The sequence below is a fragment of the Macaca mulatta genome, chromosome 17 (assembly GCF_049350105.2).
Source record: "Macaca mulatta isolate MMU2019108-1 chromosome 17, T2T-MMU8v2.0, whole genome shotgun sequence".
In the NCBI taxonomy this organism is placed as follows: domain Eukaryota; kingdom Metazoa; phylum Chordata; class Mammalia; order Primates; family Cercopithecidae; genus Macaca; species Macaca mulatta.
In genome coordinates, this window is record NC_133422.1 from 23,496,926 (window position 1) to 23,523,201 (window position 26,276).

The window sequence follows — 26,276 nt, forward strand, 5'->3', positions numbered from 1 at the left end:
ATTTATTTTATTTGGTCTTGATGCTTTTGGATATTTATCAGTGTCTAAGCATTGGAGAATTAGGTATTTATTTTCGTCTTCACAATCTGGGCTTTTTTGTACTTGTCCTTCTTGGAAAGGCTTCCCAGGTATTCAAAGAGACTTGGGTGTTGTGATCTAAGACTTTGCTCACTGCAGCTGTATCTGCTTTAGGGTACATCTTCAGCCCAGTTATACTGTGGCTCTTGCAGGCTCATAGAGATACCACCTTGATTGTCTTGAGTAAGATCCGGGAGAATTCTCTGGATTACCTGGCAAAAACTCTTTTCCCTTATTTTTCTTTAACAAACGGAGTCTCTTTCTCTCTGTTGAGCTTCCTGGAACTGGGGTAGGGGTGGCACAAGCACCACTGAGGCCAACATCCCTTGGACTGCTCTGGGTCAGACCTGAAGCCAGCATAGCCCTGGGTCTCACCCAAGACCTGAAGTGACCACTGCCTGGCTGCCACCTATGTTCACTCAAGACCTAAGGGCTCCACAATCAGCAGGTGGTGAATCCAGCCAGACTTGTGTCCTTTCCTTCAGGAAGGACAAGTTCCCCCTGCCCCTGGGGTGCATGTCCAGAGACGTCATCCAGGAGCCACAGCCTGGAGTTGGAAACTTTGAGAATCTACCTGGTTCTCTATTTACTGTGGACTGAGCTAGCATCCAAGCCAAAAGACAAAGTTCTCCCCATTCTTCCCTCCCCTTTCCTCAAGCAGAGGAGTCTCTCCCTATGGCCACCACACCTCAGGCCTAGGGCAAGTATTGCCTGGCTATCACTGATGTTCACGCAAGGACCATTGGCTCTTCAGTCAGCTTTGTTGAATGCTGCCAGTCCTGAGTCTCTCCCTTCAGGGCAGTGGGCTCCTCTCTGGTCCGGAGCAGGTCTAGAAATGCTGTCCAGGAGCCAAGGCTTGGAATAAGAGATCTCAGGAGCCTGCTTGGTGATCTATCCCACTGAGCTGGTACCCAAGCTGCAAGACAAAGTCTCCTTTACTGTTTCCTCTCCTTTCTTCAAGCAGAAGGGATGTCTTCTCATAACCTCCAGAGCTGGAAATGTGCTGGGTCACTCCTGAAGCCGGCGCAGCTCTGAGTCTCCCCCAATGCCTATAGCAAGTACTGCCTGGCTATCACTGCTGATTATTCAGGGCCCAAAGGCTCTTCAGTTAGAAAGCGATACATCCTGTCAGGACTGGGTCCTCCCTTTCAAGACAGAGAGTTCCTCCCTGGACCAGGGTGTGCTTAGAAATGTTATCAAGCAGCTAGGGCCTGGAATGCAGCCTCAGGACTCTGCCTGGTAGTCTTTCCTACTGTGGCTGGGCCCGTATCCTAGTTGCAAGATAAAATCCTCTTTATTCTTCCCCTCGTCTCCTCAAGTGGAGAGAAAGAGCCTGTCTTGGAGCTGTGAGCCATGCTGCTTGAGGCTGGGGGAGTGACTCAAACACTCCCTTGACTACCTCAAGCTGGTGTTTTCCTAGGTTGCATGCACCCCAAGTCCACTGGCTCCCTGCCCGGTACAGTACCAGGACTGGCCTAGGAATTGCAGTCCTTGTGGCCTAGACTGCCTTTCAAGTTTATTTAGGACTCTAGAGCACTTTAGCTCACGGTGGCAGGGCTTACTGGAACTCAGGTTCCAACTGCTGGGATGGACAATTTGCCTCTCCCTAGGACTCATCTATATGCTCCCTCCATGGGCACGGCTGAGTTCCGCCCCATGTTTCTTTCCATGACTAGGCAGCACTGAGTTCCAATGCAAAATCCCACAGTCACTGCACTCTCCCCCTACTATGCAAACAGATTCTCTCTCTACATTTCCCTGGCTGCTGGTGAGGGATGGGGGAGGGGTGGTGTAGGTAATTCAAGGCTGTCTTTCCTACCTTTTTCAGTGCCTCTTTCCTTAATATGCTAAAACAAGATACTCTGATCACTGACCTGATTTTTGGTTCTTATGAAGGGGCTTTACTGTGAGGACAGTTGTTCAATTTGGTGTTCCTGCAGGGTGGATGATCACTGGGGGCTTCTATTTTGCCATCTTGCTCTGCCTCTCTCAATTTGTTATAACTTTTTCATGATCATCTTTTTGATCCTGAAAGTCAAATTTAAAAATGTTAACCTATATTTAAATTAAACTCTTAAGTTGCTGAAGATAAAATTGCAAGAAATGTGAACAGAAAAATGTAAGAAGTATGAAGAACTGTTGTTTTGACTTTTTTGGTCCATTTTTGACCCTTCGCTCTCGCTTCCTTGTTCCTAATTCCTAAAAATATCACCAAGACCTCAGGCTTCTCAAATCAAATTTCTCTATGTCTTTTCCCACTTGCTGTGTCCTACTCTCAGCCTTTGCTTCCTCACACCTGGCCTGTGGAGTAGCCTCTCAAGTAGAGGTGAGAAAAATCAAGAGGCTTAAAAACATAAGATAACTGCCTCCCCAATTCTACCATATTCTCTGTCCTGCTAGAGGGAAAAAAACTCAAACCAATGACATACACTGGGTCATATAATCCTTGTTGGTGTCAGACTCATTAGCCAGGAAACTGTTTAACTTCACTTTCTCCAAGGTTCCCATCCACAAAAGCAAAGCTTATTCCTTGCTCCCTACTCAACACCCAGGATTGTGCTGGCAAGATTTATAAACAAAGGTTTATGGAGCGCTTCTGGTGGGAGTGGAGAAGTCTGACTACCATGTGTGTTCATTGTGAGGAAAGATCATTTGAAACTAGTAAACCAACAACAAACTACTGAGAAGGAAAAGACTGAAACAGCCCCTGCCTGGGGAAGTGAAAGAAATGGCCTCTAATCTGGCAAAAACTGTTTATGGTGAGGATCAGCAGACTAAAGATGCAATAAACAGCGCTGGAAGTCGCAAGAAACATGAGAAGGTAGGTGGAGGGGCATCAGGATTCAGCTGCCAACAAGTCCTATCAGGGAGCTGAACACACTGTCCAGGAAAGTCAGAAATCCAAAAGATCTTTCCCACATAATCCCTGCTTTCGAGATGTTCCATATCTTGAATAGTATATTGGATACATGGCTATATACTCTTTACAATATAAATCAGATCACTTATACCTAATATACAGCATATGTGAATTCTGTCTTAATTTGAACTTTTTTTAATCTGCCTGATCCAATTTTAATCAGTGAGTTTACTGATGTACCCATAAGCAGCTCTATTCCCATTTAACAATATTTACAACTGTCTTTATATTTATATTCAAATAAGATTCATACAACATAATCATAGATACGATCAAATTAAAACTGGCTTTATCTATCATTCTCTGGTAACTGTTATCACTGCACATCTATAACACATAGATAATTACTCATATGCCAAATGTCTTTGGAATTACCAAAAATAAAATTAAACTATGTGCCTCAGACTTTTGGTATGAAATGTATCTTACTATTTTAAAATCTATTAAAAATTGGTAAAGCATTATGGAAATGTGACAACTCTATTTATCAGGATATTAGTTTTCCCAAAAGATCCTATATTCTTACTAAGCCTAATAATAGAGTTTATAATATATTTAGACTTTGGGAAGAAATAGGTAACAACAGTTATTAGTGAATTATTAATTAGTTATTGTTCAGTTTACAGTTCTAACATAAAAGATAATATATCTCAACCCAGATTCCATGCCTTACTGAGAACAATCAATGTCTGAAAGCAGCCTAAAGTTGTATTCTTACTAAAAATCTATCACACTTTTGTAATTCACACATACTTGTGAAATTCAAGTTTGTGTATTCTCTTCCTAATGGGAACTTCAAATAACATATTTGAAAATAAGCAGTAAATATAAGTCAATTAATTCATTTGCCACCAGCTGAACATTCTTGTCAATATCAGCTCAGGCTCAATCTTCAAAGACAGTGAGGTATAATCACCACACCATCTTCCCCATCATTAGGGCTTGGGTAATGTGAGTCTGAGATTCACATGCAGGAAATGTACTGGGGTCTGCTCTAGGGAACAATCTCTCGGAAGGAGAAATTGAGCCCCTTGCAGTGACGACAAAGATCCAAGCCCATGGGAAAGGGGGCTAGACTTTTTATTCCCACCTCGACCCATCACTGAATGTAAGTGTCCCTGGCAAAGAGAGCCATCAGCAGCAGAGAAAGCTCTAGACATAGAGTCACAAGACCAGGGACCCGTCCCACTGACCAGCTGTGCAGACTTCACCAAGACACACAGCTCTGAATCTCTTCTTAACCTGGAGAGGGTAGATATGTTCCTGGAGCATTCAGGGACTCCTTAAGGCATCAGAGAGTGGGGAGGAAGGACAGCTGGGCCGGTTACTTATTTAGGAAGTAACTCTCCTGTGGATCTGCTCTCCACAGCTGATAGTATCCAATCATCAAATTGAAGGTGTCCACAGGAGGCAGTGAATCTGGGCACCAGTCAGGCCACTGTCAGTATCCAAGGGGCTTTTGGGAAGTGGTAGTGCTTGCAGTCAGATGGGTAGTCAGGCAATAGCTCTGGGTTGTCCATCCATCTGGAATCAGGACTCCACACACTAGAAAAGGGACAGAGAATTCAGCAAGAGCTGCAAGATGCTAAGGGTCCTGCTGACAGGCACTAATATGGAGGGCTCCCGTTCAGCTGGACTAGTAAACTCTCAGCATGGCTTATAAGGTCATGATGATCTTGTCCCTGCAGACATACTCTCTCTTTCTTTTTTTGAGATGGTGTCTCCCTCTGTCACCCAGGCTGGAGTTCAGTGGCACGGTCTCGGCTCACCGCAAGCTTCGCCTCCCGGGTTCGTGCCATTCTTCTGCCTCAACCTCCTGAGTATCTGGGACTACAGGCACCCACTACCATGCCCGGCTAATTTTTTTTGTATTTTTAGTAGATACAGGGTTTCACTGTGTTAGCTAGAATTGTCTCAATCTCCTGACCTCGTGATCCACCTGCCTCGGCCTCCCAAAGTGCTGGGATTACAGGTGTGAGCCACGACCCCCGGCCCAGACATACTCTCTTGCCACAACCATTGCTACTCCCACCTCCTGCCTTGCTCCCCAACTATACTGAACTCTTCTCCCTCTCTACAGCATATGCTGTGTGCTCTTTCAACTTGACTATTCTGCCTGAAGACCATTCTCCTTGGCACTCTTTCTTTACTTGAATAATGCCTACTTGTCCCTCAGGTGTCCACCAGGACCTCCCGGGAAGCCTTTCTTGACCTCCCTAGACTGGGTTAGGCAACCCTTCTGTGTTCTCCCAGAGCAGCACATGTACAAGGATTATATAATGACTGGCACATCATAAACACTCTAAAAACAGTGGCTACTATTGATATTATTCTTCCTTGATAGTACATATCTTTCTGAATTGTATGCCTGGGCCACCTGGGCCTTCACTGTATCTGCAGTTTTTGGTACATTGCAGAGCATACAATACGAACCTGATAATTGTTTGTTAAAATAATGAAATTCTCAGTTACACAACTGGGCAAACATGAATGTGACAGCATGGGGAAGGGGTTGGCCAGGGCTCCTTTGCAATATCCCAGAGACTTGCCCTCAGAACCAATGCCCAGCTCTGCCAGGGGCTGGGTCTAAGCCCCTATCTGTGTTGGCTGTTGTACTTAAGATTGTGTACGGAAAAGGGAGGAATCAACCTGTTGGCTGAAGACTCTCAGAGCCTGCAACCAAGAAGGACCAGGGCAGTCACAGACAGTCATATGGGCAGGACTGCTGCTCATAGTGCAACTCCATCATTTGTTTATTTAAGAAGCAGTGCAGTTTACGGAATGAACATCATGTTCTTTCCGTATTAGTGCCTGTCAGATACACCTGTGATTTGGGATCAGATACACCTGAATTCAAATCCCTATTCTTTACCCTAGAGCTATGGGGTAGAGGTTAAGGGCAGAATCTTTGGGGCAAGACTTCTTAGAATTGAATCTTAGCTTCACCACTTCCTGGCTGTGTGACATTAGACACATTATGTAACCTGTCTGTCCCTCAGTTTTCTCACCTGTAAAACAGAGAATAATAATTCCTGCTTCATAGGGCCATTATGAGGGTTAAGGAGTTAATAATTATAAAGTTCTTAGAACTTCATTTGGCAAATAGTGAAGCACTATAGCTAGGTTTGCCTAACCATTCTAAGCCTCAATTTTCTCATTAGAAAAAATGGACATAACTTGGAATACTTGGTACAATGTCTCACATATGGGTCATTCTCAGAAATTATATGATTTCCATTACTGTTACTTGTCTTGTAAGTGGAATATCTTTTCTAGGGTAAACTAACTTGATTAATAGAAACCTTCCTGTGGATACTTCTGGTCTCAACTGACAATCTGGGGAGAAAAGAAGCTGTTTCTTTGTGGTTCTGGGCCAGTCACATCCCTTCTGGCTTGCCTTTTTTTGTCTAATGTTCTGAGAACCTTCTTCATAGACCCAAACACTTAATACAAACCCATTTCTCTGGCAGATAAACAAAGGAGAGGTTCATTAGTTTCCAAGGGCTGTCATGAGAAAGTACCACAAATTTGTTGGTTTAAAGCAACAGAAATTTATTCTCTCACAGTTCTGGATCCAGAAGTCTGAAATCAAGGTGTCAACAGGGCTATGCTCCTCTTAAGGCTCTAGAGGAGAATTTACTTTCCTTTTCTGGCTTCTGGTGGCTCCAGGCATTCCTTGTCTTTACGCAGCAGAATGCCAATCTGTGTTTGTCTTCACTTGGCCCTCTCCCTCTGTCTGTTTCTGTCCCAAATCTCCTGCCTTTTTCTTATTACCTGTCTTTGAATTGAGGGTTCACCCTAAATTCTGGATAACCTCAAGATCCTTAACTTAATTACATCTGCAAAGACACTTTTCCAAATAGGTTCACATTTACAGGAACTAGGGGTTAGAATGTGGCCACATCTTTGGGGGTCGACTATTGAACTCACTGTAAGGCGTAACTGAGCCCTAACTGGGGCTAAATAGAATGCATCCGTTTACCTTGTTTGGACCTACCTGTGCTTCCTTTTCCTTTTTCCTTTTCCATGAACACTTGTTCCAGTTTTGTCTATTTGCCATAAATGGGATGGGCACAGCCAGAGGAACAAGCAAGAAATCACAACCCACAAATCTGCTTATTCCTGAGCCTCACCCTGGCCCACACCTGCAACTGCTTCTTGCCTCAGTGTTTGCTGTGGGCAGTACATGAGCTACTTGACCCAATACTCGTGTGAAACTTTATTCTGCTTGGCCCTCCCAATTGCCTTGCAGACATCCAGGAGAGTTGGGTATCACTTGGGACCTGGCAGTGCCGGCTTGCCCTGCCAGGCTCTTCAACGGGGTTGCCTTGGTCACATATTAGATTTCATACATGGGGCCAAACCAGGAGACCTTGGTGAGCTGGAACAAGAAGAGGCAGTGGATCTGGGTCAGAGCAGGAATTATACTTGCAGTTGGACTGGGCAAATAGGCTCAGAGAAGGAATCTGGGTCAAAAGCTTGGCAGACTGGCAGAAAACCTGAGCCCTGATGCACAAATTAAAATGGATACTAGCTTTCCATCTACACAGGCCAGTTCTTGGTTCTCATAAGTCTGACTTGGGGGTTCTGTGACATGTGGCATATCATGGATTGCAAGGGCCAACTAAATTCTGTTTTTCTCTCTTTCTGAGTCAGAGCCTCACTCTGTCACCCAGGCTGGAGAGCAGTGGCACAATCTTGACTCACTGCAACCTCCGCCTCCAGGATTCAAGCGATTCTCCTACCTCAACTTCCCAAGTAGTTGGGATTACAGGCATGCGCCACCACTCCCGGCTAATTTTTTTGTATTTTTGATAAAGGGTTTCACCATGTTGGCCAGGCTGGTCTTGAATTCCTGGCCTCAAGTGATCTGCCTGCCTTGGCCCCCCAAAGTGGTGGCATTACAGGCATGAGCCACTGTGCCCAGCAAGGTTCAACTAAATTTAGCATATATTTATTAAGGATTTGTTGTATGGCAGGATCTAGTAATATAGAGGTCAGACAATCCTTGTCTTCAAGTAGACGAAAGTATAGCAACAGATACTCACATAGAAGAATTGCCATAAAATGTGATAACTGTATGTGCACAGTGTTATGAGAGGCCAAAAGTAAGAAAAAATCATTCTGCCTTGGGCTAGGGAGTGGGTCATGACGGGAGCATAGAAGAGGAAATACTTGATCTGGATCTTAAAGAATTCAGTAACGAATGGCTGAGAAGAGCAGCCCAGGAAGCTTGTCCAACTGACTAAGTGGGTGCCTCTTCTTTTTTGTGTTTATCTCATCCATAACCTAGACCTTCGGTGGAAAGAGCAACCTTCATACAAGAACTTTTTAAAAAAATAAACATTACAGAGGCAGATATTAAACATATCCGACAAATGAGTCATGCCCAGAGAAACAACCAACCACAAAAGACGCCATTTGTAAGGAACTGGCTTAGTGGTTACTAACTTAATATCAGTGACCCACAGCCATTACTACTATTATTCCTACTGTTACGTACTGGTTTTAGACTTTAGTGTATCGTGATGTTTCAATGACCCATTACTATTGAGCATTTCATGTGGCCTATTTGAATATATATCTTATTAAAAATGTTTTTCATTTATTTCACATATAATATTGGTGTAAGACACTTATAATCACAATCTCTGGTAAAGGTAAGATGGCTACTGCTCATTATTGCCTGCTCCATGTATTTTTGGTATTTAATGAATATCTCTTTGAACTTTCTTGGGGGTGTCTTCTAACACAACACCTTTATAATTAGTAGAGATGTTGTTAAATTTGAAAATGATGCATCTTCACAGAGTACTAATTTTGTTTAATTATTATTCGGTTGCATTTAAGTAATTTAATTGTGTAAGTTTCAAATATAAGGTTTAAATGTATTCTAATACTAGAACAAACATAGATATATTACTCAACTTTTGATATATATAACATATATGTCAGCATTGAATATAAAATTCAAATAGTTTCTAGAATCATACAACAAATCTCTTTTAGATAAGAGAAAAAAAAATAAAGAACATCCAAACTAGAAAGAAGTCAAGTTATCCTTGTTTACAGATAAAATGGTCTTAGTTTTAGAAAAGAACTAAAGACTCCACCAAAAAGCTGTTAGAACTGATAAACAAATTAAGTAAATTTGTGGGATACAAAATCAAATACAAAAATCAGGAGGAATTCCCATAAGCCAACAGCAAACAATCTGAATAAAAGGAAATCAAGAAACCAATCCCATTTATAGTAACTACCAAGAAATAAAATACCTAGGAATAAAATCAAGCAAAGGAGAGAAATAATTTTTTTTTTTTTTTGAGACAGAGTCTCACTCTCTCATCCACCTCCTGGTTTCAAGCTATTCTCCTGCCTCAGCCTCCCAAGTAGCTGGGATTACAGGTGCCTGCCACCACAGCCAGCTATATTTTGTATTTTTAGTAGAGACAGGGTTTCACTATGTGGTCAGGCTGGTCTTGGACTCTTGACCTCAAGTGATCCACCTACCTCAGCCTCCCAAAATGTTTGGGATTACAGGCATGGGCCACCATCCCTGTCCCAAAAAAAAAGAAAGATTTCTACAAGGAAAAAGATAAAGCACTGATGAAAAAAAATTTAAGATGACACACCCCCAAAAATGGAAAGATAGCCCATGTTCACAGATTGGAAGAATTAATATTGTTAAAATGTCCAGACTACCCAAAGTAATCTACAGATGCAATGCAAACCCTATCCAAATACCAATTACATTGTTCGTAGAAATAGAAAAAAAATCCTAAAATTCGTATCAATTCTGAATAGCTAAAGCAATCCTAAGCAAAAAGAACAAAGCTGAAGGCATCATACCATCTGATTTCAAAATATACTATAAAGTTACAGTAACCAAAGCGCATGGTACTGGCATAAAAACAGACACATAAACCAATGGAACAGAATAGAAAGCCCAGAAATAAACTCATGCATTTACAGCCAACTAATTTTCAAGAAAGGTGCCAAGAACATGCATTGGGGAAATTACTGTCTCATCAATAAATGGTGCTAGGAAAACAGGATATCCGTATAGAGAAGAATAAAACTAGACTCCTATCTGTATTAATATATAAAAATCAAATCCAAATTAATTAAAAACTTAAATGTAAGGCCTGAAACTATAAAACTCCTAGCAGGAAACATTGGGAAAATATTTCAGAACATTTGTCTGGGCAAATTTTTTTTTTAAGTAAGATCCCAAAAGCATAGGCAACAAAAGCAAAAATTGATAAATGGGATTACATCAAACTAAAAGGCTTCTGCATAGCAAAGGAAACAATTAACAAAGTGAAAAGACAACCTACGGAATGGTGGGACACAAATTATGCATCTGACAAGAAATTAAGAACCATAATACATAAGGAACACAAACAACTCCACAGCAGTAAAAAAAATCGATTTTATAATGAGCAAAAGATGCGAATAGGCATTTCTCAAAAGAAGACATCCAAGTGGCCAACAGGTCTATGAAAAATATTCAAAATCACTGTTGTCAGAGAAAAGCAAATCAAAACCATAATGAGATATCACCTTATCCCCACTGAAATGACTATAATCAAAAGACAAAAAATAACAAGTGCTGGAGAGAATGCAGAGGAAGAGGAATACTTTTACACTATTGGTGGGAATGTAAACTAGTACAACTACAAAAAATGGTAGGGAGATTCCTCAAAAAACTAAAAACAGAATTACCATGTGATCCAGCAATCCCACTGCTGAGTATATACCCAAAAGAAAGACAATCAGTATGTGAAGGAGATATCTGCATTCCCATGTTTATTGCAGCACTATTCACAATAGTCAAGACATGGAATCAGCCTAAGTGTCCATCAATGGGTGAATGGATAAAGAAAATGTGGTATATATACATAATGGAATATTATCTGGCCATGAAAAAAGATGAAATCATGTCATTTGCAGCAACATGGATGAAACTAGAAGTTATCAAATGAAATAAGCCAGGCACATAATTAGAAATACTGCATGTTTTCACTCATATATGGTGAAAAATACATTGAGGTAGTAAACAGAATGGTGGTTACTAGAGGCTGGAAAGGGGAGAGGAAAGGGGGATGAAGAGAACTTGGTTAATACGTACAATAACACAGTTAAATAAAAGGAATAACTTCTAGTGTTTGATAGCACAGTAGGGCAACTACAGTTAACAATAATTTACTGTAAATTTCAAAATACCTGGAAGATTGAGAATGTTCTCAATGCAAAGAAAAGATAAATGTTTGAGGTGACAGATTTCTCAATTACCCTGATTTGAGCATTACACATTGTATAATTGTATGAAAATATCCATGTACCCCAAAGATATGTGCAACTATTATGTACCAATAAAAAAGGGGAAAACAGGCCTTAAACAATACAGAAGGAGCCAGACACAAAAGGCTGCATACTGTCTGAATCCATTTATATTTTGAAAAAGACAAAATTACAGGGGTACAAATTAGCTTGGTGGTTGACAGGGGCTGGGAGTAGAGGAAGGAAATTGACAGCAAAGGAGCATAAGGAAATTTGGGAATGATGACAATATCCTTTACCTTCATTGTGATGGTGGTTACATGATTGAATGTATTTGTAAAAATTCAACCAACTGTACAATAAAAATTTTACTTATGTAAATTATATCTCAAACCTGACTTTAAGGAAAGTCAGGTTAGTCCAGGCTCCCTTTCCAGGAAAATTCACTGCTGCGTCCATTTTTTCTGATCTGCTTTTAAGAATACCTAGAAGGAAGAGTTTGAGAATTACTCATTTAATATCTCTTTAAAAGAGGGGTCTTGGAGTATGATTCTGCCTGAGTTAAACCCCAAGATCTTGAACAATTTAAACTTGAACAATAATTGTAGGCATAGAGGTATAGGGCACTTTCAAATTGTATGAAATAACAACATACCTACCCACAATATTTTATAGATACATAATCATTTATTCTAGCCTTGTGTAGCTTCTTTACTTGTGAAATATTCACTTGTGACTACAAGTGCATTAGTTTCCTAGGGCTGCTGTGACAAGATACTACACACTAGATGGCTTAAACAACTAGAAATCTATTTTCTCACAATTCAGGAGGCTGGAAGTCTAAGATCAAGGTGTCAGCAGGGTTAGTCTCTTTTGAGGTCTCTCTTAGGCTTATAGATGGCTGCCTTTTTGCTGTGTCTTCACATGGTCTTCCCTCTGTGTTCTAATCGCCTCTTCTTATAAGGACACCATTCATATTGGATTAGAGTCCACCTTAATGAGTTCATTTTAACTTAATTGCCTCTTTAAAGGCCATATCTCCAAATGCAGTCACATTCTGAAGTATTGGGGGTTAGGACTTCAATATATGAAATTTGGGGAGATGCAATTCAGCCTGCTTCCCACCCCTTCCCTCTTCCACCAGGCACATTTTCCCTATTCCAGCCACCCTCCAACCACACTGCCTCTTCCAAGATGTAACTTTCTTCTTCTTGGTTTGCTTTGGTTACTTCCACATGTTGATCAAACATCTGTAAAAGGAAATCAAAGCACTAAGGCACTGTAAAGATGCTAATACACTGTATGCAGGCCCAGGTGGAAAAAAGTGTGTCATTTAATGTTTGTATGTATTTGTTTGCTTTGGTATATTTCTACAGATCCTTCTCTTGAAAGGCTATATGGAGCAGCTTTGAACATCCAAACTATATTGGGAACATACCAAATATGTGGAACAGAAGCCTAAGTGCTGCCCATACCACACAGCCTTGTACTCACTGCTCCTACACATATAAATGAGTGAACAATGGTTGAATAGAAAATCTGCAGCAAGGCAACAATAGTCCAGTTTTTAACCTCAGCTTCTCTGTAGCTAACATGAATAATTCATGGTAAGTTGGATCCCTACAGTAATTTATCGATGAGTAGTGTAATCATTTATTTCAAGCTAAACACATTTCTCTGGCTCTGCTTCCTCTACCACAAGATATTCTGAGGCAGCTCTGGGAGAATTAGAAGCATGTTTCCCCTCCAGTATTTGCCTGGTCTCATAGAGCAGCAAATAGGAACATAAAGAGCCCAATCTGTATGTACAAAAGCAGTTGATGTAGACTACTTTTTGGTTCAAGTTTTGAGCAAACAATATACAGAGAACCCTTTGCACTTAATACTAAGACAAGGAAGTGATGAGCCCATCAAGGTTGGGTGTGAGGCATGGATGAGGATCGGTGAAGGACATAAAGTCAGGGTGATAACAAGCGAACGGGACCTACATAAGAAGGAAGGCAGAAACATTTCAGGTTACACCATAACATCATCAGGAAGGGACTGGATGAATAATTGCAGCACCAGCTACCTTCTATTGAGTGTTTCTTACTCTGCAAGGCCTACACTAGGTGCTCTACATATCATGGGCTTAAGCTGAGCACAGCACTGCCATTTGCCTTGTAGGATCTCTCATTTGCAGATAAGGATAGTGAAGCTCTGTAAGATGCACTACATGGTGGAGTTAGAACCCAAGCACCGAGTTTTCCCTGATGCCCAAGCCCATTCTCTTTTGATATCCATTATAATGGTCCCACACTGTGGCTATAGCATTATGTTGTATTATGTGTTATTCATAGTTCATCATATTGAGTAGACAGGATGGACTTTCAGCAAACTGAGCAGAGTTTGTTTCTAAGTGTGGTTTCAATTCATCTCAAGTTTTCTTGTTTTTATTTGCCTATATAAAGTTCAAAGAAACCCTATCATGCAGATTCTGCTAAGAAGAAGATGCTTCAAGCAGAGAAATGCAGTTGACTTTTTCATTCAGGGTTCTAATGTCCAGAGTGGGCTAACTTTATTAAGGAGTGTAGGCCCTTTATTGAAAGGGGTGGGAAAGGTTCTATTTTGCAGCAGTTGGGAAGGCATGGTCTCTCCACAGGTGAGGTTGTTGTCTAGTGGGAGATAGAACAGACTGGGTTTCTGAATAAGTACCTGAATACATTCGATTTCAATATTCCCCAAGTGATTGAGGGGGTTGCTATAATGCTTGGTGCAAATTGGCAAGGTCAGTAGGGACAAGTGGGAAGAGTCCAAAAGAAGAAACCTGATGAAGGAAAGTGAATAGAAGAGAAGAAGGAGCACCAGGGGATGGCCACGGTGGCCATTGTAAGTGCCTTTGACCCAGACACTCAACAGAGCACCTAAGCCTAGATGGGTAGAGCTAAGATTGTTTTTGATGCCTGGGTTGGATCCAAAACTTCCAGCCAGATCTGCCTTTACTTGGGTGTCTTGGCTTTTGCATTCCCACAGCTGTGACTCAGACCTGTGTTTTCTGGGATGGGAAAGGAGTATGGCAAATTATTAGGTAAGAAGGGAAAAAAGAATAACTAGCAACCATTATTCCTGCACACTGGGAAAGAGGGTCCTGCCTGCCTGGCCCTGCCTCTCTTGGTGATTCATGCTGTGGTCGTGACAGTGCCTTTGACTCATCCAGCCTAGGAACCCAAGAATCAACTCTGACACTTCATTCCCATGCATGGCATACCTGGTCGTCAACACGGAGGAATTTTAATCCCAGACTATTTTTTGAGCCTGTTCCTTGCTCCATCCCACTACCAATGTGTTGAGTCAGGCCTTCCTCCTCTCTTATTTGGAGTAGTAAGAGTCTCCCAACTTGTCATCCTGCCTCCAGTCTACCCAGGCAGCCCATCCTCTGACCTTCCACCTGAGTGATCTTTCTGGAAAACAAACCAATCCCATCACTCCTCCCCTTCTTAATGCCAGAGTAGGATTCTCAACTGAAGACTCCCCTGAACTCCAAGAATCCAGGGGCAAAATTACACATTTATGCCATGTAGCAGAGTTAGTTAGTGATTGATAAATATTCCTTGTGTATCCCCATATATTTCAGCCTCCCTTGCAGTCAGGTTGGAGCATGGGACTAATTTGATCAACTCAGTGTGGTAACATGCTATATTTCACAGTTATCTGTGGCTCTGATTAGAAGTCATGAAGGTTGGATGACTTTTTTGAATGGGGAAACAAATTAGTTACTTCTTACTAATTGCAATATTTGGGGGGATTAAAAACAAATCTATGAAGACACATGAGCCATAGGAAATAAAGTATTTAAAGAGAGTCCTTAAGAATGAATATTGTGGACCACTGGCCTACAGAATAAAGTCCAAACATGATACTCACATCAAAGCAGATGAGACACAAAAGCCATTCTGGCTTTGTTGACAATAAAGTCTTGTTGCCCTGTGCTTTGCCAACCTGGACCTTGACTCATTATTTCCCAGTTACGCTTTACATTTCCAGGTGGGCCTGCCCTTGCAACCTCTAGTCCCTCATCTCCAGCCTGTCCAATTCTCCCCTTATCCTGCAAGACCCAGCTAAAATGTTGAACTCAACCTTCTCTGTTGAATTCCCATTGTCCTCAGCCACAATTTTAGTCACAGTGCTTCTTTCATCATATTGGCATCCCTGACTGTTCGTTAAAATGTGAACTTCTCCCACACAGGTAGTGTCTCCTTCCCATCTCTGCACCCCCTAACACCCAGGATAGTGCCTGGCACAGAGGGGGCATTCACCAACTACAGTCTCCTTGGGGGTACTCTTCTAGGCTCCTTAGATGGGTAGGTTGCACGTGACGACGAGTAAACTATTTATCTAAGTGCCCCCTTGCTGTTCCTCAAGTGTGCCAAGCCTGCTCTCCCCCACAGCCCTCAAGTTTGCACCTATCTCTGCCCAGAACTCTCTCCAGACCTCACATACCCCTCTCCCCGACATCAGTCAGAGCGGCTTTCTCTGGTCCTTCTCCCTTTCTCTCCTTATTCTGCCTTGTGTCTTCACAGCACATCTGGTATATTTTATTTTGCATTTACTGCTAAGTCTGTTCATTGTCTCCCCCAAGTAGACTATAGGCTCTGTGAGGTCAAGGGCTTTGTCTTGTTCATTGCATACTAGTGGGTACTCAAAAAATATTTTTGAATGAAGAAATAATAAAGTTATCATCTTTTAACACATCATATCTGAAACCAAGCCTCATTTTTCAAGCATTCTTTTCATAAAGCCGTAAAACTTTAGATTAAGAAAGGAATTTAGAGGGTTTACTTGAGCTCTGTATTCTCATTCAACTGAGGTGGAAGCAGAGATCTCTGACAGCAAAATCCCTCGCCCCATGCAGCGCTGAAGCTAGAACCCTTGTCTGACTCCTGGGCTTGACTCCTAGCACAGTGTTTTGCGTGGTAATAAGCATTTAGTTAATCAATGAGTGTTAAGTTGAATTAAAACTAGAAAAGGCTGAGCAGTTTGATGCCTGTGTGTGCAGCTTTCTGCGCTATAATAAACTGAGCTCAAAAGACATGGGCCTCTAGGGAGTTACTTGAGAAAACAGAAGTATAGCAGCTGGGGATCCAGGTTCTTACCCTGACACATGGACTCTGTTGGGCAGACCTAGACCAATTAACCATACAATTACCAGACCCTCCACGCTGCATGTCCCCCAGATCTGTAGACATAGCTGGCACTGTTTGCTGGTCACCAGTGGATGTTAAGGGTCAAAAGAGAAAAGGATCTCTCTTTTCGCCAGGAGCACTGACTGCTAGGGAAAAGCAAGAAATGCAACATCAGCCCACCATGGTAGGTAGTGGTTGAGGAGCCTGGGAACAAAAGCTCCTTCCCTTCTCAACCTCATACACTCTGGGCCAGTTACTAAAATTGTCTAGACCTTCACTTGGAAAATAAATCCTATAGTTAGGAATAACCAGGGTTTCATTACAAAGTTCTTGGCATATACTCCAGAACAAAATTATATATGGTAGTGGTGCAAATTGGCAATCAAACAGTGCCTTCTACAATGAGGGGCAAACATAATGAAACCTTAGTTTGGTAGATCATAACAAAATTGCTCATATTATTTCTTCATCTCTCCTTTAGATGGAAAAGTGTCACCTTTTCTATATGTTCTATGCCTATTTCAGCTTCTGCCCACAGACTCTCAGGAATACAGAGAAATCTTTCTCTAAACACTCAAGATTAAATAGATTAGGAGATTTCCTAGCCTGACATATGGTTGTTCAACAAGGACCCAGTTTCCACCACTCTCCTCTTCTGCAGCATGGCAGACAACCATGAATAACCACAGGGTCCCAACCCCAGCCTTGGAGCTCACCTCATAATTCCTCATGATCCACAGAGTCTTCATAATCAACTGGAGCTGTTTAGATGTAATGAAATTATTTGCCCTCCTCAGTTTCAGTTGTATAAATCCAGGACCAGAATGTACAAACTGTCCTCAAACTTTTATCTATCTCTACATCATGCATTTCTAAATCAAAGGCAGTTGCCTGTCTTGCAGGATTTGTTTTCTTTCTTTTTTGTTTTTCTATTTTCCTCTAAGCATACAAGGAAGAACAGAGATTTCAACCATTATTTCTCAGTGAACGAAACATCAAACTATAAGTTTTCAAGTCGGCCATGACCTGGCATATCTCCGCTCTGTCTTTTGAAAACAAAGCCAAACAATCTATGGTACGGTCTCCTTAAGTTGTGTCCTAAATATACAGGGTTGTGCAAGATGCAATGTTTTGGTCAGTCACTAGGTGGCATCTAATTGAGGGACTGGGTGAACTCTCCCAGAAAGCATGTTTTAGAGCACACCACAGTTCTCCATTTTGGCTGCCATTGTTTGGTGGGCGTGTTGGAGTTAATCCATTGCCATCTGTCTTTATTTTGCTAACTTACTCAGTCGGACGCCACACAATTGAGTTCTGCAAATGTCGGCTCTCCAGTACAGCAATTACCGAGTCTCTCTCTAAACAATATCACCGCACAGCATTCTTCCTGCCTTGCCTAGAGCTTGAAGCATTCAGGCTCATTTTGACTTCCTTTGCTTATAGCGCTTGTCATGTTCAAAGATGAAAGAAAAATGGTCTGAACTCAAAGCCACAACAAGGCATGGCTTCTCTTTCCAAACTGAGAACATACCAATCAACGTGTTCCTATTACATAAAAACCCCAGGCAGCACAGCCAAGGATGTGGGCTTGTGCTTGTGCAGTCCAGGAAGACACCACCTCCTCCTCCAGGACGCAGACAGAGTGCATTTTGTTGTTAATGATGATGTCGTTCTTTTAATATTTGAGGGACTGGTGGGAGAGGTGGCAAGTGAGGCATATGGAAGTAATAGGAGGAGGAAGGAAGGAGGGAAGGAAGGAAGGAAAGAGGAAAGAAGGAGGGAAGGAAAGAAGGAAAGAGGGAAGGAAGGAAGGAAAGAGGAAGGAAGGAAGGAAAGAGGGAGAGAGAGGAAGGAAGGAAGGAGAAAGAAAGGAGAAAGAGAAAGAAAGAAAGAGAGAGAGAAAGAAAGAAAGAAAGAGGAGGGAGGGAAGGAAGGAAGGAAGGAAGGAGGGAAGGAGGAAAGGGAAAGGGAAAGGAAAGGAAAGGAAAGGAAAGGAAAGGAAAGGAAAGGAAAGGAAAGGAAAGGAAAGGAAGGATATGGAGGAGTGGGGAGTGAGCTGATATTTGAAGGACCTAACTTCCATTGCTGTTTCAGAAGAGGGATGAATTAATTATCTCAGTAACCTAGAAATGGTGTTTATTTTCCATTGTTTGCTCATTTCATTCATTCATGTATTGTGTACTGAAGACCTACTCTGTGTGTCAGGCAGTGTATGAGATGTTCCAGATACAGGTAGGATCGATCCACCAAGAATCATTGTCCTCTTGGAGCTTACAATTTGTGGGGAGACAGATATTGATCAAGTAAACACAAGCATGATAGCTGTTGTGAAATAGACACAAAAACACACAGGGTGTTGCACAAGCACACAGTGGGTGCCCTGCCCTCGTCTGGGGGCCAGGAAAGGATCTCTGAGATAGGTGAAGATGAGGGGGTTTTTAGAGTATCATTCTTCTTTGTTGTACTCTCACATGCTAAATACTCTACTTTGCAATTAGCAGATGCTAGATTCATATTTGGTGACCAACTAGCAAGTGAGAAAGATCTAGCAGAATGAGAACCAGTGAAAATACAGCCCAGTCCCTGATGGGACTACTTCCTCCTTAATCCTTTGCTTTTGCCTTTTTTCCCCACCAAAATTATATTAAGATTTTCATCCATCTTTTATCTTTATTTAAGTCCATTTTGTTCAAAGTTTTCAATGCCTGGTAAACCAAAAGTGAATTAAACATTAACATATTAGTTTACATTGCTATCTACGGTAGTTCTTCAGAATTGATTCACTGTTTAAATTTTAGAAAATATGAGGCAATTTGGGGAGCGAAGAAGAGGAAGCAAGAAAAAAAAGGAACATACTGTGTTTGTCTTCTCCACTGTATTACTGTATTTTCAAATGTAATTTCTGTCTTCAGGGTTTCCACTATGAAGCAGAAGGAGTCCATATCCTATGTATTGACATAAGATTCAAGCAAAGGCAAGCCCACCAATATGTAGTTTTTGGGAACTGTAAGCTCCCTGAGTTTCATGATAGGTGCTGGAATAGGTGGATATTGTAAGGATGTAGTGTGGTCTCACTACTTACCAGTGCATTTGAGAGTGACCCATTCTTGTAGGACTTTATCTTGACAACCAAGTCTATTTGTCATTAAATATTTGTGGTCTGAGTCCTTTAAAGTCATTTCCTGGGAGAACTGCCTTGCCAGGTAGTTTGAAGACCAACCCCAGCTACACAGTAAAATAAGGAACCTTTGCCGTGCTTTATTTTGGTCTTAACTCATTGCTCCCCTAAGCTGAATCGGGAGTGTCAGGCAGCTGTCCTTCATGACAGTGAGATTCTCCTGCCTGAGGCTACAACCTTCCAGAAGGCTCAGGTGACTGGGGCCTTCCAGGGGGAGTGGCTGAGTCTGTCAGGTGGTCCCTGGGTAGAGCTGGGGTACCCTCTTCCTCCCGCCTCTCTGGGATCTGCCTACACTGTGGACCTGGTGGTGTCCTGGGGTGGGGGTGCAGAGGGCAAGTGGGGATACCAGGGGAAGAAGAAATGTCACTCGAGCTGTGGCAGACACTGGAGGGCCAGGCTCTGCACAACAGCCACTGTTACCATGGAAACTTCCAAGGAGACCGCCGAAGGCCACTAGAAGCAGCCCTGGCAACATTCTTCCCTTTCTGACCTCTCATTACATTTGACGTAACTGACCAAACTCATTCTGGAGACTTCTCCTTCCTCGGTTTATGTGACATGAACTCTCTTGGTTCTGCTCCTCTCACCCCGAGTGACCTCTGTCAGCCTCCTTTGCAGACACTCACTTCACTCTCTCTTCATTCACTCTCTCTTCATTCACTCATTAATCACCGTTACAAAAACCCGGCATTAGGACCCCTGCTTTCTTTCTCCCCTTTTTTGCGATGTTTCTTCATTTTCTCGGTTTGAGCTATAAGCTTTCTAAAGAAGACATAGGTGGAGTTCAGCAAAGAGATGGAGGAAACGAGTGTTCACTGGTTGGTTGCTGCTTCCTCTGTACCTGTGGCCCCGCTGTCCTGCATGTGGTGCCTCTGCTCATCCCCAAGAAAACCCTGCAAGAGTGGTGGGTCCTTAGCCTTTGCTGTTTTGTACATGATGTTCCTTTTGCCTGTGATGTTCCTTTTGTCCGTGATGTTCCTTTTATCTGAAATTCTTTTTGATTTCTCCCTCCACTCACCTTCCAAATTTCTACTCCTTTTCAAAGCCCAGTTCAATTACTGTTTCCTTTGTGGGATCTGCCTGAACTCCCCAAGCCCCATTATTCTCGTTGTCTGAATTTCATGGCACGAATGTCATCCTTCTATTAGATTATTTACCACATTACAGTACAGAGTGTAGTTTGCAAATTTTCCTCCCTCTCCCCTAAGGTTGTCTTTGGGGTGCTAGAGGACAAGATGAGGTCTTATCTGTCTTGGCATCCTGACATCTATCACAGTGCCTAACACACAAGCAGGTGCTTCGCAAACATTCCTTTATCATGTAATAGCTAGTGTTTCTTAGCTCAGCGCATTATCTCAGGCAGTCCTTCATATAACCCTATGGAGTTGGTCATTATCCAATGAGGAGAGTGAGCTTTAGAGAAGTTAAATAAATTGCCCAAGACCATACAGGAAGAATCGGGACATGAACCAGGGCAGACTGAATCTCGAGTCCACACTGTGCTGCATGGTCACCCTCTGGAAGCCTGTGGTGTCCCCTCTGGCTGCTGCCCTATAGCGAGCAGAGACGATCACTGAGCCCAGGCACTTGTACAACCCAAAGGTGAAGAAAGCAGGTGTAGATGCGTGAATGAAAGGTGAAGGAGCAAGTGAGTAAACCCACTCTCTGGGTCTTTCATACAATCCAGCTTTCATTCCTGCTCATTAACCCTACCCTCTGCTCCTCCCTTTTAGTCCCATCAGTACCCCTCCAGCCCTGACCTCCCTTATCTCACTCTGACTTCCTGCAGCACCTCATTGATGGGTTCCTCAACCCACAGCTCTTTCCTCCTCTCTCCCTCCCTGTGCCACACAACACATACAACACCTAAAAATTAATTCTCAAGGCCTGTTGTCAGATCCACACTCCAGGATTGATTTTGGCTTCTGATTCATTGTTGAGTGAAAGCTCTGCACTCGAGGCTGTCATTTCTCTTCATATATCTGTCGTTCTAAACCAAGCAGCGTTGTTGACTGCCTCTGGCCTGTGATTTGCCTGTGTTGCCTCCAGATCTTTGCCTGAGCCATTCTTCTGTGTTTTGAACACCTGTCCCACATCAGGAAATGAGCTGGGTTCTGGGAATACAGAGATTAAAGCTTCAGTCTCTGATGCTCCCAGATTAGTGCGAGACAGCTGAAAGAGCAATAACAAGGTCCCAGCACTATGGCAGGTGTTTCAGAGGAAAGCCCAGGTTGCTATGGAAGCACCTAGGTCATCTACCTTCCCCATCTCCAGTAATCTCAGCCCTCAGCCCCTTTTCCATCTGACCCGACTCACCTCTCCTAGGGGACTTTCTGTGCCTGACCCTTCATCTGCTCCCCTCATTTATGCAAAATCTTCAGAATATATCTGTATTTGTTGATTTATTCATCTGCAACAATATATTTGCTGAACGTGCCTCCTCAACTGGTGAACTGTAATGGGGGAGGAAAGGATAAAAGAAGGCCGACTGGAAGAAATGAACATGGTGTGTCTTCTTAAGGAGGTTGGATCCCAGAGAAGGAAGATAATGGGAGAGAGAGAGGGGTGGCTTTTGTTGGGCTTCACCCTAACTATCCATTTATGGAGTATGTCTTGAAGAGAAAGGATTATATGTAACTCAAACCTGATCCACAAAACTTCTCTATTCCAAGCAACTTCATGTGGGACCCTTTAGAAGAGGAGACCACGAAGAGAGGATGCAGTGTCTATACAGCCGAGCTGACCACTGAGCACAGGCAGCATAGCCTTGGAACTCTCAGAGATACTGGGGCGGGGAGGGGCTCATACTGTGAAAGGAGGACCAAAGTCCCACAGGGGCATGCAGCTAAGCAAGCAAAATCTGGTCTGCAGTCATCAGTCTCACTTGGGTCTAAGGTTAATGAGGCCCGGGGAACACTCACAAGGAGTCTAGTTATGGCTCTGTAGTGGTTTACCCATTGACTGAAGCAAAACAGGCTCCATAGAAGATCCCAGGAGAAACAGAACAGCTGGCGAGGCTCACCTAGCCAGACCCATAACTTTTCCCACCATCCTGCCAGGCAAACGTTGTCATCCCAGCACCTGGATCCAAGACACTTTGCTGCCATGTTTCCTCAGATCTCATCCTCTCTCCCTTCCTGCTCAGAATTCCACATTTGTCACTTTCTGACCTGCATTTGACAACACTCAATGTTGTCTAATCTAACCAATATCTATGCTTCAGCCTTCTTGCCCTCAACTCCAGCGTGTTCCTCTCTGGCTCCAAGCCCCTTTCCCTCCTCCAGCCTTTTACAACCACATCACTCCATGTAAGTCACTTGTCCTTTGAACAAGCTGATCTGTAGGCTGAGGAAAGTCTCTACTTTCCTCGCAGAGGAAAGGGTGCTGGGAGCTGAGCTGTAGATGTTCTCTTTGCTGTCTGTCATTCTAGGGGATTGCCAACATTGGGCAGAGTCTCCTGCTGGCTGAAACTCTCTCATCACAAAGGATTTCATTTTATGTCAGCAGTTTCATAGGCTGAGGGGGTGGTAGAGATAAGAGAAACATGAAGAGAATAAGCCACAAATGACTAAACTCAAGATAGATTTAGGGCAGAGATGTAGAGATTTGGTAAAGGTCCAGAAATCTAAATGCTGGGTGTGCTTACTAAGTGTACCTGTGCATTAAGCTAAGCAAACGGATTCCCTGTCTCCTTGACAACCAGAATACAAACATGTCTTACCTGCATTATCTGTTCTCTTTGCCATAGCCAGTGCATAATTAGTTGGGGGAAAATATGCACGCAAGATGAAAGAGTCCATAGCTCTTAAACGATATTCATCCCTCATTGCTCTCTGGTGGACAGTTCACCTACTCAACCTCACTAACATCTCCCTTGCCTCATTTATCAGCCATGCCTTTCACTTACTGTTGGAAAGCTAGTATAGCCCTGCTTCTCCCTCTCAGTCAACACTATTTAAGGGACTGATAAGGAAATTCACTAGGAAGGTTTTTCTGGAAAGCTCTCTATTTATAGAAACACACTGAGATAGCCATAGACACTGACTGTTAAATAGCCTCCGCTGTGCATGAAGGCCATGTTGTCACCATCTTAGACAAGGAGGAGAGACCTTTCCTCCTCCTCACGGAGACCATACTCCTCTTTGCTCTCTCGGCATGCAATACCAGCCATGTCAGGGATTTGCCTAACAAGCTGGACAATTTCCAGGATATGGGAGGCAGCAGCCTCTAAATGCTTAGGGGTTTTAGGGGCCTGGTCTCCTAAGACAAGCAGCAACCAGAGTAAAGAAGTCAGCCCTGAGAAGATAGAATCTCGGCCCTCAAGTCTGGAATGTTCCTTCCCCTATGCCTATCCTCACCACCACAGCCCGGGGCTAATGGGTGGACTGTCAGCATGGGAGGACCATGTCCTGACTCCCTCCTGGTGGGACACAAAGGGCCTGAAGGCTGCATTTAGAGCGAGTCATCGCACTGAACACACACACACACCCCAGACTTGTACCACAGGGCAGAACCTCCCCAGGGGTGAAGGAGGAAAGGATGGGAGCCAAGTGGGTGAGAGGAAGAGAATAAACATCAGGGTAGGGGCCCTGGTTCTTCAAAACAAGTGTGAAGCAACAGGATGAAAGAATTAAAGTGGATTGTGCTTTGAGGCCCCACTCCTTGGTCGCTATGTCAGGTCTTTTCAGGATAAGTCTGAACATTGCGTGAAGAAGAGAAGGGGCGCGAACGTGTGTACATGCAATGGGTATGTACTCCATGTGGATCCTGTGTGCATGTGCTGGTGCTTCTGGTTGTGTACAAACCCATATGATGCTGCAGACTACACAAGCACTCCACATGTTAGCCTAACCACAGAACCATTGTCAAACCCAGCTCTAACGCGAAAAGCCTCTTCCACGAGTTGACAGAAACCATATTCAGGTTCACATTCTGGGAATCACTTAGCATAGCTGGAGGAAGGAGGAGAGTTAAGTAATGAGATGGAATGGAACAAAGAAGAATGTCTACCCATTGTCATCACCAACATCCTGGTGGGGAGGTCACTTGGTGAGGAAAAAATAGGACCCATTAGGAATGAGTTGGGATTGGATTCCTGGTGGCCTTCCCAGAAGGCATTCTGCTGTCTTGTGAGAAGCGGGAACCAGAGACAGAGAGGCTGGCTGTGCAGATTCCTTCCAACCCTGCCAGCAGTGGCTTAGTGTGAGGTGCAGGTGAATTTCTTGACAGGGATACGTATCTTGGAAGTGGTAACAGATTTATGGCAAGTAATTGCACAATAATAGCTGGCCTGAACAGAGTTCTTGAGCAATTGCCAGAACTCTGGATTACTACTATCAATTTACATAACAAACATTTTACACCTACTTATTGAGAATAACTAACTTTTATTGAAGGTCACATTCTGTTCTGAGCTCTACGTATCTATTAATCTCCACAATAACTCTACGAAGTGGGTACTGTTGTTACCACTCGCATTACAGAGGAGGAAACTGAGGCATAGTGAGCTTAAGTAAGTTCCCCAAAGTCTCTCACGGTATGCAAAAGCCAGGGTTAGAAGGACATTTTATTTCAAATCCCACACTTTTAGTCAGTAAACATACCTGCTTCTTATATTTACTTTTGTACAAAGCTAGTACAAATAGTAGGCATTCGAAAGAAGCTAAAATATCATGATCCCTACCTTTAAAGGAGTTTATAGTCGGGGGAGAAACAGGCAGTGCTGCCTTCTGACTTAAGCAAATTTAGCCATTCAGAAAATTTCAGGTTCTTTTTACAACGACTGGTAACCTCTTGAGGTCAGAGACTTGTGGGGAACTAAAAATCCCCTCCCTATGACCTCAAAAATGTCTAATTGAACCCCATGTGACATATAGATGCATATTGGCAAGGAAGCACAAATACACTCATTCAACTTGTTCAGCAGTTTGGAGAAGACCCACTCTGGCCTAGGCACTCCAGCAAGCACCGTGTATTGAAGACTCCAGCTGGGGCAGATGTCTTGATAGTCCTAGGACAGTGCTGGACAGTTCTGGGTGGGATCAGGCAAGAGGGTCCTCTGTGAAGGAAGGGACAGAGGGCCATGGGCTGACTGTGGGTCTAGATTTACCATCTTCTTGTGCCTTGTTCATAAAGGAGAGCGAAGTCAGTGCAATATGTCTAACTGCTCACCAGTCTTGACACTATTCATATTACCAAAGAAATGATTTCACTGAAGATGTGGGGAATGCTAGATAATGCCCTGCAGATTCTTGTTCATGATCAGGCTCCTTAGGGACTGGCTCACCACCCCATAGTGTTACTTCTGATTTGCTGCTTAGGCTTCCTGTTTCACAGGTCCCACCTGATTACCTCTATGTGTTCAAAATCAGCACCACTGAGTCATTTTGTTGTACTATGCCTTTCCCAAATGGTACTTTGTTGTTCCAAATTAAAATAATTGGCCTGGTGCAGTGGCTCACACCTATAATCCCAGCAATTTGGAAGGCCAAAGCGGGAGGATTGCTTGAGCCCAGGAGTTTGAGAACAGCCTGGCTAATACAGTAAGACCTCGTCTCTACAAAAAATTTAAGAATCAGCTGGGCGTGGTGGTGTGCACCTGTAGTCCCAGCTACCCTGGAGTCTGAAGCAGAAGGATCGCTTGATCCCAGAAGGC

General features: G+C 43.0%; 1 protein-coding gene across 4 annotated transcripts in view; it reads right to left on the reverse strand.

Moving 5' to 3' along the window:
* Nucleotides 1–313: 313 nt before the first annotated feature.
* The window catches only part of LOC106994247 (uncharacterized), a 66,098-nt gene continuing 40,135 nt past the window's right edge, over nt 314–26,276 (reverse strand). For 2 of the 4 annotated variants that reach the window (XR_013408052.1, XR_013408050.1), the window contains exon 4: nt 11,434–11,766. The gene's annotated coding sequence lies outside the window, so the exon portion shown is untranslated. Of the gene's footprint in view, nt 4,544–11,433; nt 11,767–26,276 lie in introns of those variants that run through there. The other 2 variants (XR_013408051.1, XR_013408056.1) reach the window with 2 other exon arrangements.